The sequence below is a fragment of the Schistocerca piceifrons genome, chromosome 1 (genome assembly GCF_021461385.2).
Source record: "Schistocerca piceifrons isolate TAMUIC-IGC-003096 chromosome 1, iqSchPice1.1, whole genome shotgun sequence".
In the NCBI taxonomy this organism is placed as follows: domain Eukaryota; kingdom Metazoa; phylum Arthropoda; class Insecta; order Orthoptera; family Acrididae; genus Schistocerca; species Schistocerca piceifrons.
In genome coordinates, this window is record NC_060138.1 from 720,341,272 (window position 1) to 720,355,250 (window position 13,979).

Here is a 13,979-nt window from a genome sequence, read left to right on the forward strand (position 1 = left end):
TAGTAATAACGAATACCCTGTTCAAGAATCACAAGAGGAGGAGGTATACTTGGAAAAGGCCGGGAGATACGGAAAGATTTCAATTAGATTACATCATGGTCAGACACAGATTCCGAAATCAGATACTGGATTGTAAGGCGTACCCAGGAGCAGATATAGACTCAGATCACAATATATGTAGTAGTGATGAAGAGTAGGCTGAAGTTCAAGAAATTAGTCAAGAAGAATCAATACGCAAAGAAGTGGGATACGGAAGTACTAAGGAATGACGAGATACGTTTGAAGTTCTCTAACGCTATAGATGCAGCAATAAGGAATAGCGCAGTAGGCAGTACAGTTGAAGAGGAATGGACATCTCTAAAAAGGGCCATCACAGGGAAGGAAAACATAGGTACAAAAAAGGTAGCTGCGAAGAAACCATGGGTAACAGAAGAAATACTTCAGTTGATTGATGAAAGGAGGAAGTACAAACATTTTCCGGGAAAATCAGGAATACAGAAATACAAGTCGCTGAGGAATGAAATAAATAGCAAGCGCAGGGAAGCTAAGACGAAATTGCTGCAGGAAAAATGTGAAGACATCCAAAAAGATATGATTGTCGGAAGGACAGACTCAGCAACAGGAAAGTCAAAACAACCTTTGGTAACATTAAAAGCAACGGTGGTAACATTAAGAGCGCGACGGAAATTCCATTGTTAAATGCAGAGGAGAGAGCAGGTAGGTGGAAAGAATACATTGAAAGCCTCTATGAGGGTGAAGATTTGTCTGATGTGATAAGGCAGCAGGGATAGATAACATTCCATCAGAATTTCTAAAATCATTGGATGAAGTGGCAACAAAACGACTATTCACGTTGGTGTGTAGAATATATGAGTCTGGCGATATACCATCTGACTTTCGGAAAAGCATCATCCACACAATTCCGAAGACGGCAAGAGCTGACAAGTGCGAGAATTATCGCACAATCAGCTTAACAGCTCATGCATCGAAGCTGCTTACAAAAATAATATACAGAAGAATGGAAAAGAAAACTGAGAATGCGCTAAGTGACGATCAATTTGGCTTTAGGAAAAGTAAAGGGACGAGAGAGGCAATTCCGACGTTACGGCTAATAATGGAAGCAAGGCTAAAGAAAAATCAAGACACTTTCATAGGATTTGTCGACCTGGAAAAAGCGTTCGACAATATAAAATGGTGCAAGCTGTTCGAGATTCTGAAAAAAGTAGGTGTAAACTATAGGGAGAGACGGGTCATATACAATATGTACAATACCCAAGAGGGAATAATAAGAGTGGACGATCAAGAACGAAGTGCTGGTATTAAGAAGGGTGTAAGACAAGGCTGTAGCCTTTCGCCCCTGCTCTTCAATCTGTACATCGAGGAAGCAATGATGGAAATAAAAGAAAGTTTCAGGAGTAGAATTAAAATACAAGGTGAAAGGATATCAATGATACGATTCGCTGATGACATTGCTATCCAGAGTGAAAGTGCAGAAGAATTACTTGATCTACTGAACGGAATTAACAGTCTAATGCGTACACAATATGGAGTAAGAGTAAATCTAAAAAAGACGAAGGTGATGAGAAGTAGAAGAACAGCGAGAAACTTAACGTCAGGATTGATGGTCACGATGTCAATGAAGTTAAGGAATTCTGCTACCTAGGCAGTAAAATAACCAATGACGGACGGAGCAAGGAGGACATCAAAAGCACACTCGCTATGGCAAAAAAGGCATTTCTGGCCAAGAGAAGTCTACTAATATCAAATACCGGCCTTAATTTGAGGAAGAAATTTCTGAGGATGTACGTCTGGAGTACAGCATTGTATGGTAGTGAAACATGGACTGTGGGAAAACCGAAACAGAAGAGAATCGAAACATTTGAGATGTGGTGCTACAGGCGAATGTTGAAAATTAGGTGGACTGATAAGGTAAGGAATGAGGAGGTTCTACGCAGAATCGGAGAGGAAAGGAATGTGTGGAAAACACTGATAAGGAGAAGGGACAGGATGATAGGACATCTGCTAAGACATGAGGGAATGACTTCCATGGTACTAGAGGGAGCTGTAGAGGGCAAAAACTGCAGAGGAAGACAGAGATTGGAATACGTCAAGCAAATAATTGAGGACGTAAGTTGCAAGTGCTTCTCTGAGATGAAGAGGTTAGCACAGGACAGGAATTCGTGGCGGGCCGCATCAAACCAGTCAGTAGACTGATCACAAAAAAAGGAGTTACTTATCATAATTGCTCTTAGAAAGAAATTAAAATTTTTAAAAAATCTTCACATCATGATTTTCGGGTACATCTGTCTTCAGCCCACGCGCTTTTCTTGAACTCGTCATAACTGACGAGTGTGACGGACTATGGGCGTAATTAGCTTCCCGCCCTTTTTCTCTCAAAGTGGTAAATCGATACCTCCACATTTGAATTACCCGATCTAAAAATTTCAGCTCGATATCTTTCGTGTAGGCTAAGCAGTTATCTTAAGAAGGTTGTGGACGACAGGCAGTTGTCACATTGTTTACCACATATCTGCTGTGTGTCGACTGTGAGTTGCGTTGTGTGTTGTGTGATATAATGAGTGAAGTGAGTGGTAATGAATTTGAAAATGACTTTACAGACAAAATTAAGAGGAGACACAGTTAGGAAAGTTACAGAAACAAGAAAGGAATAGCTGTGGGCGCAAAGAAATTTAGCCTGTAGATCGACGTTGTCCAAAAGACTTAGTGCAATAGTCAGATGAGATCCAAGAAATAATATTCAATCTCTTTTATTATTGTGGTGATAAATCTCAACAGGATGCAATTCTCTCAGGATGTGTGGAGAGAAAGGATGTTAAAAAAATAAAGAAGATGCCCAAAACAAGGAATATCGGAAATGTTTGGGTGTATTCATTTTCTGACCAAGGTTGTAAAGTGCCTGTCAGGAGGAATTTGCTCCTTCGTGTGCTGAACTTTTCTGAAAAACGCTTAAGAACTGTGCAGAAGAAGGTTCTGCAAGGTGACAGCTTGGAAAAGACAAGGGGTAAGTATGAAAATAGACCCCATAAAATAGGTAAGGAGATCTGGGAGTGTATTAAGGAGCATTTAGTAACAATTCCTCACGCAGGTTCACATTATGCAGTATCAGAATCAAGCAAGTTGTATTTTGAAAACCAAAATTTAAATATCAGGATATTATTCACTCTCTTTAAAGAGTACTATCCTGGAAAATATGATAGCCAAGTTAGTAGGAAGTATCATGCGTAGCATAAGTTCTTCAAAATGTTGAACTTTGCATTCAGACAACCTAGGTGGGATATTCTGAAACTGCCGGCCGTTGCGGCCGAGCGGTTCTAGGCGCTACAGTCTGGAGCCGCGTGACGGCTACGGTCGCAGGTTCGAATTCTGCCTCGGGCGTGGATGTGTGTGATGTCCCTAGGTTAGTTAGGTTTAAGTAGGGACTTATGACCTCAGAAGTTAAGTCTCATAGTGTTCAGAGCCATTTCTGAAACTACTAAAAGGCTTAAATGTGAAGGAAACAGGGGCTCGAATGTTGATTAGAGTTCCACAAATAGTCTGTTGATGCCTATTATGCAGAAAAAAGCAGGTTATTGCACATTGTAAATCACAGTATGCTGTGCTTAGAATCCAATTATACACATAATCATCCATTACCAGAACTGGTAATGTATACACAGTCTTACAAACGACTCCTCTGGATGCATGTTTTTAATGTAAACTGACATAATGATGGTTCAAGTGCTTTTTACTACTTTCTGGAGTCCTGACGTATGAAGAATTCAAACTCTTTTTGCTCATTCCTCCATGGCTTTATATTCGACTAGCATGAAGACTTCAAGAATATTAGGAAAATATTTTTTTCTGATGCTGCAGGAGGGCAAAACAAAAACTTTGGTATGATTGCTTTTTGCACATGGTTAGCAAAAACACTTGGAAAATGAGTACCACAGATTTTCCCCGAACACGCCCATTCAAATAGTTAGTGTGACTGGAATTTTGGCATTTATGGAAAAAAAGTTGGAGAGGGAAACTGTACAGTCAAAGGAAGAGTCTGCCCGAGTCCTTAAACAATGCAGGGAGAAACCAAACTCATTTCAATTCACTGACGGACGTGAGCTTATTAAAGATTGGGAAGGAAGATTAATGGACTTCTTCTCGTCAAAGCCACAGGGGAAATTTCCTTTCCAGTTGTAGTTATTTGTGAGGATGCACTTTGGCAGTGATGGCACAGTCGAAGCTTCAAAAACATATTTTAAGGTTCATTAAGAAATCAACAACGCTCCTTGAAGATATTTCGTTTTTGTCACTAATAGAGAAACCAACTGCAGCAGCAGAAAAGTTGTGGGACGTTCAAGACCTGTTGCGTTTCCTTCCTGATACAATAAAAGTCTGGTATGGAGAGCTTCTAGAGAGAGTAAACAGTGAAGAAGCTACTCATCCTAAACAGGAACATAAACTATAATAGTCATGAACAAATATTTTTTGTTAATGTACAATTTAACAGGATAATAAAATAATAAAAGCAATATTTCAACTCAATTTTCGTGATATGTTGTAGAGGTATCATGGTTTGATGGAAAAAGGGCGTAAGCCGCTCGTTATATTTTGGATAATTATTACAAATAGAAGATATATCTTAAGTTGTAAGGAATGATTCTGTATATTAAAAGTGTGGGCTAGGACAGAATTATTACATCTTAGAAATTCAAAGATCTGTGACTGACGCCCGAGCAACAGGGACGTACATGCATTGAGAATAGAAAACAGTGCATTGAGAATGGCTAGCCACTAGCCGAAATCTGGATTTGCGTGATAAAATCTAAAAAAGGACCATTGATTGCTGCACTCTATAATTAATAAGTCACATAACACTCGCTGAGTGCACCCACTTTAGGAGTGGAAGGTAACCTGACATCATTGAAATATCATTGTTTTCAATAAGATATAAATACACAAATCTTCAGCTCACTTTTACCGGAAATACATTTTTCCGACTTACGCCCACAGTCCACCAGACTTCTCAATTATGACTATATGTAACAAATTAGCTTATAACTACGCAAGCTACTTGCGAAAATTGCTACTGTAAAAGACCACTAGGTAGAAACCACAACTCTTATCTTCCAGCGATGCACCGAAAGCATATTTCTGCCATTTAATGAATATGTTATTTATGACTGCCAAAAAGAAAAGAAATTCTTGAAGTGAACTCTTTGGGCAGGTAATATTTCCAGCCTTTCGGCCATACATTCTACCACGAGTGCAGATATGTATTAGCTCTCACCATGCGTGAACATTTTGAAACAATGCTCCTAGGAGATAGTAAAGTGCGGCCCAAATGCTCCCTGTCTCCGTAAAGAATAATGGAAGATATCGAGCACTGAACAATTATCACTCTTAAAACATCTCTTCGTTGCACGGAATCCATTCTCAGATAGCCCTTGCCGCCGCTGTCTCATGGATTTCAGTCAAGCATGTTTAGTCTTCAAACGAGTCAACTGTGTTACCAGTCAGTTCCTCTCCATGTCCTTCCTAAGCTCTTTATTAAGTCTGATAGCATACTGCTGACTACCCAACTACACACCACCACTCATATTTCTTACGCAGCTGTAGAAACCATTTGCCATGTACGAGGGCGTGCTGAAAGGATTGAAGGTGGAAGAAAATGTTCGCTCGCTCAATCACTTTGCTTACGCTGTTCCTTCGTTATCATACTGTTATTTTCCTTTAACCACTGCAGTGCAATTTATGAGCCATTCTGTTTCTTGTTAACATTTGGAGTATTGCTTACAAGTGTGTAGGGCACAAACAACTTTCATACTGTGGCAAACAATACCATAAAACACACTGTTAATTCTGTTATCCATCAATTTTGTCGTCTTTGAAAATCGCTAACTTTCAGGATTCCTTCATACATTACCAAATTATGGAAATATTATTTTATGGTTTCTCCAATTCTTAATGTGTTCATTCTGTAATTTGATTGGTCATCTGATTGGAAAGAGGAAAAAAAGACTCCCTATAAAATAAACGAAGGGTTTCTTCAGAATTTGCATGTAAAAAGGATGAGTGAGTAATGGAAAAATGGGGTATCAGATTCACCAGCGTTAAGTCTAGTTTTGCAAAAAATATTTAATAAATTTAAAATAATCACGATATTAGAAAAAAACTAAATTACTAAGAACACAATGAATTTCAGACTAATTTTCATAGCCAAAAAAAGAGTGGGAAATGGGAAAATTGGGTATCAAATTGGACAGCGAGAGGTCTAGTTTATAATGAGGTCTACTTTACAAAAAAATATGTGTCTACTTGCAAATAATCAGTGTAATTAAGAAAAAATTATTGACATGAAGGAAAATTGAACAGTTGATGTACATGAAGTGGTCAAAACCCTATTTTCAAGGTCTATTTTACGTATAAAAAGTTACTTTGATGTTGTATTTGACTGTCAAAAAGGCTTCTTTCGAATCAAGTACTAACTTTAGAACTTTTCGAGAACAGAAGACGCCAGGAAGGCAACTTAAGGGTCACAGAGTTCATATCGTTGTGCTGTAGCTATTTTCTCACAAAAACTTCAACTGTCTGATATTTGATTTTTAAAATGGCTTCCTTCGAATGAAGTACTAAATTTAGGACATTTTGAGAACATCAGACAGCGGGAAGACAAATGGGGTACCAAAAAGTTATAAGCCAAGCAATTTTGGGCTTAAAAATTACATTGGTGTGGTATTTAACTCTCAAAATGGTTTCTTTAAATTAAGTACCAGTACTAAATTGAGGACATTTTGGAAAACGAAAGAGGCTAGGAAAGCAAATGAGTTGTCAATAAGATGATGCTTTCTGAAGAACTTGAAAAGAAACTGAAAAAAGCCAGTAAAATATTTTGTGAAATGACTTGTCTAAAAGTAAGAAATAAAATAGATTTGGGAATCATTTGAAGCACCTTTGAATAGTGCTCGAAATCACGTGCATTATTTTTTACTTTTCGACAATTTATTTCAGATAGCATTTCACTGACTCTTTTTTTTTCTATTTCACTTCTGAACAAAGCAGTGAAAATTCGCTAACTGCGACCATAGTGACCTAATTACACAGTGTAAGGAAAACACGCACATTTAAATACGAGACAAATAGCGGCCCGTCAGTTATATTTAAATAATGCCGTTTTCTGTGATGATATAACGTCCTCCGCAACAGTCATTGCTTTTGATGCGATTAACGCCTCGTGTTGTGGCTTATGTAAGTCTTTTTCAGTATTCGTTAAATAAATGTAGGGTTACGCAACGCGGAGTCGCGGCGCCATGACGGCTGTCAGGATATCCTTGGCTGAGAATTCGATAGGCCGCTCGCACGGGGCGCCGTTGTGTAACTAACTCGTTCCGTGAGGGTGGCCGGGTGGCCGCGACCACGGCCGCGGCGTAACGTCCACCGAGGCCCTCCTCAGCCACCTCCGTGCTCGTAACGAGCTCCGCAGCTGCACCGATCTCACTTCCTCGGCCGGCTAACTTATATTTATCCCGGAATCGGAAAAAATTCACATACGAGCGCTCTCTCAATAGCCCTGAGAGTAAATTATTTGCCGATCTACAGCTTATTACTGCAGCAGGCGTCTTAACTCCTCTCACCAACAGCTTTGGTCCTACTTGGAACGTGTAAAACGTGCAGGGAATCCGAGGACATTTTTTGTCTATTGGAGGCTACTGAAACCGCAAGACAACCTTCTGCCCTTCTGTAACTACCAGCGTTCTCTACCAGTACACGTGTTCCATAGGGATCTATACTGGGTCTGCAGTTGTTCCAGTTATTTGCAGATGATGCGATGGTCGGTGGCAATGGGGATGGGGCTGCAAATGCTTCTGCTCGTTGGCTTCCGTCGTCTAACTCGAGGATGATCTGCTACCCTTTCCGCAGCCAGAAACTTGCGCTTTGGATAAATAAAATACTCTAGATGCTGCTGACCGACAAGCACAAATGTTACCCGAGGTGCAGCCTAGGGGACTGAGGTCGAGTGACGAATCGAACTCACGTGTTAAGTTCCTTAAAATACTGGTGGTATCTTCCAAACAGTTACGTGCCGTATTAATTATTGCTAGGCCCCCCAGCAGCGGTATTGTAATCGCTATAAATTTTAATTAAAGTTGCTGAATGCTGAAGAACATCGATTGAAATCTAGAAAATCAACCAGTTCGCTAAAACAGGGTCTAATTCCGATGTTCGAAAGTCCACTCGACACAAGTGCGAACTCCTAACTGTTAGTTGCTACAAAATATTCGATGTGCCTACCGGTTTAAACACAGTTAAAGTACAGTGGCACTGTTTCAGAATCAATTAGCTAAACTGGTGAAAAGAATTAGTCATACTTAGAAACTAAGTCCCATTGGTATCCCAAAATACAGTTCGGAATGCTGAAAAATAAACACAGTCCCTAAGTACGCTTCAGCAGCTAAGTCTGCCGACACTCTATTGGAGTCCCAAAACTACGATTTTGCAGTGAAGTCCCGTCTGCTTACATAAACAGTCACCGAACGACACAACGCATGAAAAACACATGACCCTACTGTGTTCCATTCCGAAAGTATCCTAAGTCCGGATTCTTCGCTAAAAATTGTTCCGTTTGCGCGTACACGCGAAATTCGGCTAAGTTCAACACTTCTGGAAACGAAAAAACTAGCACCAAAGTGTCGCATCGAGTGATACAGGTCCGGCGTCGGCAACGGCGCTCTGAACTCTGACCCCCAGTTTTGTGTCAGCTCTGCTTAAATGCCCTCCATGCCAAATTCTCCAAGTTACGTCACGTATCTGCTTTCCATTGATCACCACTTCTTTGCGTAATCTTTTACATAGAAGAGCAATCTTAATTCTCTTTGCACTATTATTTTAGCACTCAAATTCTCATCAAGAAACATACATTACACAAATAAGTAGCTGCAACAGTTTGCTCAGATTTAATGTTTGGCAATTATCTTTACAGAGCGAGAAAATATTTCCTGTACGTTTGCGCCGCTAAATAAAATTACAGATTTTTATAGGGCACCACTTTCCACACGGATTTGAAGCGCTCTTTCTTGTGTACTGATCAGAATATACGTGTATATAAAGGATAACTAATATGGGCAAAACCATACAAAAATTATTAATAAATAAAGACAATATATCATAATAATTACAGATATCACAGAGTAATCATACTGAAATGTGTATAACGACAAACGCTCTCACACACTGCCTTGCTTGTATTTCTGTCTTGTATTATTTGTTTTTATTAATTTTTATCGAGTAATTAATAAAATTGCTGTTTTACCTGTGAAATATTAATGCTGCAAATTATATTTCAGTCGTTGCATTTCGAAGAGACCTTTAAAATGAGCACTCGCTCTACTCTGTACCTACATTGATTCAAAAGTAATAAATTATCCACTATATTGCAGATGTTGCAGATTTGTTTATTTAATATCTTTTGATGTAAAATTTGTATAAATCCTATCAGCGTCTCGGTTGATTCGTCTCAAATTCCTCTTTCATTTGCCATATCGTACTTCGTTGTAGCAATTTGCTTATGCGCGTAATCAGCGCAAATGTGGTTAAGCATTGTCTTAAAAGCCATGCGCTGGAACGTGTAACAAGAAAAACATATTGTGCCCAAAGTAAAACCTATTGTAGACAGATCTACTCACAAAAACTTCACAGCATACGACCCTCTTATGGAGGTTGTTGTCAACAGTAACAGTTTGATAACAGTACCAATCAGAAATATAATAATAATAATAGGAGAAATGACCTGACGTGTCAAGCACCCAACCTTAAATGTGGCTCAGAATTGAGTGAGCTATTATGCCATAAGTATTTTTGGTCACAACTCAGTACAAACGAATTTAATTCTCAGTTAACAACCTATACAGATCGAAATCATATCTGCTTGTCAACTCATGATACTGTATTGAAAAATTTCTCATTTTGTAGTTAAATGGTGTGTGTGTGTTTGTTTATTTGTGTGTCTCAAACAAACACACACACACACACACCATTTAATTACAAAATGAGAAATGGTGTGTGTGTGTTTGTTTATTTGTGTGTCTCAAACAAACACACACACACACACCATTTAATTACAAAGTGAGAAATGGTGTGTGTGTGTTTGTTTATTTGTGTGTCTCAAACAAACAAACACACACACACACACACACAGAGAGAGAGAGAGAGAGAGAGAGAGAGAGGGAGGGAGAGAGGGAGAGGAAATAAATATAAACCACTGCATGTAAAAAAGTAACAGGTAAAGTACCTTTGGAGAATTACATAAATTGTCAGCATATTCTCAATCTAATTTTCAACGTACTTTTGCAGTCCCACATGTGAAACTTGTCCATTCTCTTGTTCCTAGGTTTTCCGCAGTCTACGATTCACTTCAGTACGACACCGTGGTCCCGACTTACATTCTCAGAAATTTCTTCCTGAAATTAAGACCGATATTTGGCAGACCTCTTTCGAGAACGAATACCCTCTTTGCCTATGCTAGTCTGTTCTGTATGTTCTCCTTGTTTCGTCTGACATTTGTTAATTTGCTCCTATGCTGGCCAAATATCTTGTACTTCGTGGCACCCATTTTGATATTACTGCTGCAGTTCCTCAGTACTTTCATCGTTCTTCGCTGTACCCTCAAGCCATTTTATGTGTTCAGCAGTGTCCATTCCATTCAGTGCGTCCTGTAATTCATCCTCAATTACACTCAGAGTAGCAATGTTATCGGCGAAGATTATCATCGATATTCTTTTACCCTGAGTTTTAATACCAATACTGAACACATTTTTATTTCCGCCATTGTTTCTTCCATTTTCAGATCCAACAGTGGGGAAGAAAGGTTGCATCCCTGGCTCATACCCTTTTTAAACACAGGACTTACTCCTCTCCTTACATTCCTGTTGTTCCCCCTATCATATGTTACCCTTCGTATGTGGCTTACACCAATTTTTCTAAAAATCGTACATCTTAAATGATTTTGCGTTGTAGATCAGTTTTTCTAGCTCGACAAATCCGTATTGCTTCCATCATCAAGGGCAACGTCAGAACTCTCCTTCCAGTGCTTACTGATCGTTACGTAAGAGCTTCTCAACTTCCATTCCGATTCAGCTACACTGGTGCCCAAAATTAAAGCAACAAATCGCTATTTCCCCGCCCTGTCTCTAATTCACGTCATAATCATACAAAATGTCAACAGACGTCCGTACCAACGTGTTTTGCAGGGAAGATGGCATTCCCATGCTCGGACAACCACACCAACGATGACGTTATTTGCTGGCGAGATGACTGGATGTTGCTGTGTCGTCTTCATCATCATCACTCATCGCCGTTACGGTCGGAGGAAGGCAATGGCAAACCACCTCCGCTAGGTCCTTGCCTAGTCGGCGATGCGGGTCTCCCGCATCGTACCCTACGCTCCTCGGAGTGTGGAACCTCATCATCATCATTAAGGAGCAGAGAAGACGGCTGCCGGACCTTCTGCGGTGGAAGGCCATAGGGAGAACAGAAGCAGGACAGTCGCAAACTGATGTGATCCGATGGCTTAATGAGAATCGTTCAAGGCGCTTCAGTCTGGAACCGCGCGACCTCTACGGTCGCAGGTTCGAATCCTGCCACGGGCATGGATGTGTGTGATGTCCATAGGTTATTAGGTTTAAGTAGTTCTAAGTTCTAGGGGACTGATGACCTCAGAAGTTAAGTCCCATAGTGCTCAGAGCCATTTGAACCATTTGAGATTCGTTCTATTGTTTCTCGGATTTGGCTACAGTTTATAGAGACCGAAACTGTATCCCGAAGACCAGGACAGGACCGACCACGTGTGACGTGAGAAAGAGTGAGCCGTTATTCGGTTATAAGGGCACGACGGTACCGCCTTAGTACTGCACGGAACCTGGCATTTGGCCTCGCAGCATCCATTGGACGTGTCGTATCGAGGCAAACGGCATACAGAAGGCTTCGGCAGAGTGGCCTTTATTGTTTGAGGTCACCTGTACGTGTACCTGCGTCACGTCTTCGCAGAAGGGAACGTCTAGAGTGGGCTCGTCAACATACCACTTGGACGGTCGAACAATGGGCCAATGTTCTTTTCACAGATGAGTCAATATTTGTTCTGGAGTGTGAATATCGGCGGATTCGCATCTGGAGGGAACGTGGAACACGATTTCGGTACCCAAACATTATAAAGCGACAGATATCGAGAAGGATCCCTAATGGTGTAAGTGGGTATCATGTTGAGCACTCGAACACCTCTTCATGAAATTTTAAGTGTGAATCAGAAAAAGCAGGTATCGTGGGACCTAATGTGCAGTTGTTGCAAGATACTGTGTGCCCAGATTTCGTATGATGGACGATAATGCTCACAGAGTACGGGCGGTTGAGGTTTTCTTGGAAACGGAACGTATTGCTAGCTCTCCCGATTTGAATCACGCAGAGCACTTCTGGAATGCACTGGGGAGACGGTTTGCACCACGTCAGCATCCACCAACCACTCCCCAAGATTTGCAAGGAGCTCTGCAGGAAGAAAGGAAGTTATTGCCTCAACATGAAATTGTTGACATCATTAACAGCATTCCCAGTCGTTGTCAGGCCTGTATTGATGCCAGAGGTGGTCACATCCTATACTTAGCACATTAACTAGCTGTCGGAAGGTGTGTACAGATCCATTTATTTGGAAAAAATGAAAAAAAATGTTTGTTTACCGCTACGCATTTTCAGTTGTTTACGTCTGTATTCATTAGTTTGTTTCTACTTTACTATGACCTGTTTATACGTTTTTGTGCCAAAATAAACGCAACTTTACAAAATTTTCGTTTGTTGCTTTAATTTTGGACACCAGTGTGTAATTATTCTTTTCAGCAACTTAGATACATGAACTGTTGAACTGAGTGAGCGATGGTTCTTGCACTTATCTGCTCTTGCTTTCTTCAGAATTGAGTGGATGATATTTTCCAGAAAGTTTGATGGTAGGCGACAAGTTGAATAGCCATTTGATCGCCATCCCCCCACCTCCAGGGATTTTAGAAATTCTCAAGTAATGTTATGTATGTCTTCTGCCTTATTGACTGAAAGTATTTCATCTCCATGTATCCATGAATACACAATTTAAACTATTGAACAGTCGGACAAACAAATATCAGTATGTACAGATGTATAAGTACAGCTGATTCGCGCGTTAACAACGCGATTTTGAAAACGTTTCTATGGCAACGCCTGTTCAAAGCTCTATAGGCGGCTATTGTTTTCGCCAACAGCCATTTGCACCTCCGTGGTGGAAACTGTCAAAAGGGCTGCTAGGCGTCAGGGATTTGCTTCAGTTGCCTCGAATGCAGAAGTGTCTTAGTAGTAAATAAGAAATGTACGAGGGTCAGTCAAAAAGTAATGCCTCCTATTTTTTTTTCTACGTTTAATTGTCAGGAAATTTAAATGCAATTACATAGGTTGAAAACCACAACATTGAGGATCATTTTGTCATTTTTCAATGTAATCTCCGCCCATCTCTACAGTTTTGGTCCATCTTTGAACAAGGGCATGTATCCCAGCACGGTAAAAATCACAGCTCTGCTTCCTAAGCCATTGACGCACGGATGTTTTGACGGCCTCCTCATCTTCAAAATGAATCCCACGATGAGCTTCTTTTAGTGGCCCAAACAGATGGAAGTCTGATGGTGCCAGGTCAGGGCTGTATGGGGGATGAGGCAAAACTTCCCATCCAATTTTGACAATCTCGTCAGAGGTGTGACGACTGGTGTGTGGTCTTGCATTGTCATGCAAAAGAAGAACATCTGCCATTGATTTTGTTGGGCGAACTCGCTGAAGACGTGCTTTAAGTTTGTTGAGGGTTGTGACGTATTGAACAGAATTTATTGTGCATCCCTGCTCCAAAAAATCAACCAGAATCACACCCTCTGTATCCCAGAAAACTGTTGCCATAACTTTCCCTGCCGATCGCACAGTTTTGAATT